This window comes from Perca fluviatilis, chromosome 7, assembly GCF_010015445.1.
Source record: "Perca fluviatilis chromosome 7, GENO_Pfluv_1.0, whole genome shotgun sequence".
Lineage (NCBI taxonomy): Eukaryota > Metazoa > Chordata > Actinopteri > Perciformes > Percidae > Perca > Perca fluviatilis.
Genome location: NC_053118.1, coordinates 39168860 through 39172557, shown reverse-complemented (window position 1 = coordinate 39172557; position 3698 = coordinate 39168860). Strand labels below are relative to the sequence as shown.

The window sequence follows — 3698 nt, the reverse complement described above, 5'->3', positions numbered from 1 at the left end:
GGGAGGAGGGTCTCAGCCCAAACCTAGGGGGGGTCTGGGGGACATGCTCCCCCGGGGAGATTTTTATCCTAATTAGATTTATTGAAAGATTGTTTACAGGCAGACCCAATTTATGCAACTCTGAGACAGTTTAGGGACCCCAGTCTGCAGAAATATTCAAACACACCATTTTAAATTATAATTTAATTAATAAATACATGTATTTATTAATACATTTATTTATTAATAAATATATAATTATAGATTATCATGAAGTGTGCATGTGTAAAGGGAGACTCGTGGGTATGTACAGAACCCATTTTCATTCAGATATCTGGAGGTCAAGACGTTCGCGGACACCTTTGAAAAAGGCCATGCCAGTTTTCCCTCTCAATATTTATCTTCCTTTCCAACAAGCTAGCACAGCATGGGTTCCTTAGGTTGTCTAGTTTACTCTGATACCAATGTATTGTTCTAGCTTTGGAACAGAACCCTCTACAGCCTCTAAAAGACAGTAGAGTCAGCCTAAAAGATTTAGGACTGTCTTTACCTTTAGTTGTATAGTGATCTTGGTCTGTAACAACATGAGGAACAGGGATCATCAGTTCCAACAAGTCATAATCTAATATAATGTATTAAAAACTAACACTGTAAATGTATTTTAGATGTTGGTCAGATGGAGATAAGAAGCTCCAGAGATGACGGAGAGTTTAAAAGAGGAGAAGAAGTCACACTGAACTGTTCTGCAATCTGCACTATCCACCAACTGGAGGTCAGCTGGTTCAGAGATGGCTCCGCCCTCTCAGAGTCTGGCCCCGCCCTCCATCTCAGCGCCCTGACTGCAAAGGATTCTGGGAACTACACCTGTGGTTTGAAGAAGAACAAGCACAACCTCTCAGTGCCGTACAGCCTGCATGTGGAGACTAAAGAGGAAGGTTTGTTTGATCAGTTTTTATCTGAAAATATTTTCAGACCAGATCCAAACTCCTGCAGTGATTGGTCTATTTGACTGCTTGTTGTGCAGCAGAACAGTCTGTGAACATCTGACATATTATCCTCTTATAAAGCAGCTGAAGCTAACATGTCAGATTGTTACAGAGCAACATGACGTTAGATGATTCAAGGTTAAAGTCTTCCAGAGTCAATTCCAAAGACCGCTGTTCGCCAGCAGCAGCAGCCATCTTCTCTGTTTTCAAGTAGCAAAGCCTAGTAGATTTCTAGTCTATGTAATCTCACCATTGTCTCCTGATAATGTCTGATGTGTTCTGCAGGAGGAGGTCTGCGTCTGAACGCTGGTCTGGTGGTCGGTGTCCTGCTGGTTCTCTTCGCTGTTGTTCTGGTCGTCTGCATCATCAAAAGGTAGTTTAGTAAATCTGTCTGTCTCTGTCTTCGTTGTACAGTTTCTATATATTATATACAGGTTATGTTTGTTATTGTGGTAATGGTGTTGTTTTATTGCTTTTTTGTTACTTTTTGTTGCCTTTTTGTTGTCTTTTTGACGTCTTCTCAATGCCTTTTCATCAAATTTTCGTTATTTGTTATTTTTGTGTGAGTGTGTGTCCGTGTGTGCTCCCCTCTCTCTCTCTCTCCTCTCTGAATAATGTGTGTATGAAGACACGTCAGCCATTCAGTTTCAGAACGGTGGAGGATATTATATTAAATAAAATCTGAAAAAAGCAACAAAAACTTTCAAAAATGTTTTATTATTTATTGCCCAGCCCAGTTTTTATTACTGGGGTGGTTTTAACCCTTCTACCCCCACCCCCACCCCGGATATTACAGTGTTGTGTTATTGTGACCATGGTGTTGTGTTGTGTTATTGTGGTCATGGTGTTGTGTTATTGTGTTCATGGTGTGGGTTTGCAGGAAGAGAGCAGCAGGTCGAGATCAGACAGCCGTGGGACGGGACGAGGAACAAAAGGTGATCGGAGGTTTTTCAATGAATATTTTAGTTTGGAGGTGAAGGATCTATGTGATGAATAAGATAAGATAAGATAGACTTTATTAATCCCACACTGGGGAAATTCCTGCACTGATGAGTATGTCTTTCTTCATCTCTTCCTGTCTTTCTTCATCCCTTTCTGTCTGTGGTGTTCAGCACTCTGATAACATCTACAGCAACAACTTGCTGCCCCCTGCTGAGCAGCAGGGACCCAGCAGCGCTGTGGAGGAAGTCAGCTACGCCTCGGTCCAGTTCACACACAAGAAGCAGACCAGGTACTGGAGGCTGCTAAACATGGCCCTGTTCATGGCTTCAGACTTTGGTATTTTCAACATGGACCCTATTTTCCCCTGCAGTGGTTTCTATGTGACTGATGTGAACAAAACTCTTTGAGATTGGTCCATTAAACAGTTAGCGTCCACTAAAAGTTTGCTTGTCTTTTGCTAAAATTATACGAAATCCCCATCACCAAACTACACCAGACTCAATATAAATAATCCAGACTTTTAGTGTGTATAGAGCCAGCATATTTCCACCAGACTCCATGTAAATAATCAGGACTTTTAGCGTGTATAGAGCCAGCATATCTCCACCAGACTCCATGTAAATAATCAGGACCTTTAGCGTGTATAGAGCCAGCATATCTCCACCAGACTCCATGTAAATAATCAGGACTTTTAGCGTGTATAGAGCCAGCATATCTCCACCAGACTCCATGTAAATAATCAGGACTTTTAGCGTGTATAGAGCCAGCATATCTCCACCAGACTCCATGTAAATAATCAGGACTTTTAGCGTGTATAGAGCCAGCATATCTCCACATGTAAATGGGTGAATTAAGGGTTTATTTCAACCAAACCAGAGTGGTGATTGTTGGAACAGTGGAAAGATGAACCAAGATGGCTTTTGATAGTTTTATTTAGTTTCTGTCCACTTTACATTGAGAATTTTTACATGGAGTCTGGTGGGTTACTCTTTAACTAAAAGGTCTATCTCTGTAGGGATCCATCCCATAATGTTGTCAAACACTTAGAATAATAATCTGAGTCTGTCAGCAGCAACAACAGAACTTTTAGTGGACGCTGACTGTTTAATTCTGGACCAGTTGCAGAGATTGTTGTTCACATCAGTCACTCAGACACACAAACATGAGAACATAGGGTCCAGGTTGAAATATACCAAAGTTGCCCTTTAAAAAAATTAATAAACTTTATCCTTGGGTGTTCACATGTCACTGAAGTAGTGGAGGACGCAGAGTTTTGATGCTGAATCATATGAAGGTTTTTCTCTTCCTCTCTCTGATGACTCTTCTTCTGTTAAATATTTATTCATTTTCAGACCAGCGGAGAAGGTGGAGGACTCCATCATCTACAGCGCTGTAGCCAGAACAAGCTGAAGACAAACCACACCATGATGGCAGATCATGTTTTCTTTTTTATTTTAAAAAGAAATTTTAAAAAGAAATTATTTCGGACTTTGTTGTAACCCCCCCCTTTCCTCCCCTGCAAATTACACCTGTGATTTCACCTGTCCCTTCTTTCCTTGCATCCGTGTATATTATTATGTATCTGTATATATTATTAATTCACAGGTGTTCTCTTGTTTCTGTGACAGTTTCTCTGGTTTAGTTTGTGTGTCTTTGTGTATGTACAGTGCCTTGCGAAAGTATTCGGCCCCCTTGAACGTTTCGACCTTTTGCCACATTTCAGGCCTCAAACATAAAGATATAAAACTGTAATTTTTTGTGAAGAATCAACAACAAGTGGGTCCCAATTAT

General features: G+C 40.7%; 1 long non-coding RNA gene across 1 annotated transcript; it reads left to right on the top strand.

Annotated features, from left to right (window-relative positions):
- The first annotated feature begins 1315 nt into the window (after nucleotides 1-1315).
- On the top strand, nucleotides 1316-3356 carry LOC120563034. The gene is made up of 4 exons (XR_005639900.1): nucleotides 1316-1338; nucleotides 1846-1900; nucleotides 2078-2196; nucleotides 3260-3356. It is a non-coding gene; the product is annotated as an uncharacterized LOC120563034 (long non-coding RNA).
- The last annotated feature ends 342 nt before the right edge of the window (nucleotides 3357-3698 follow it).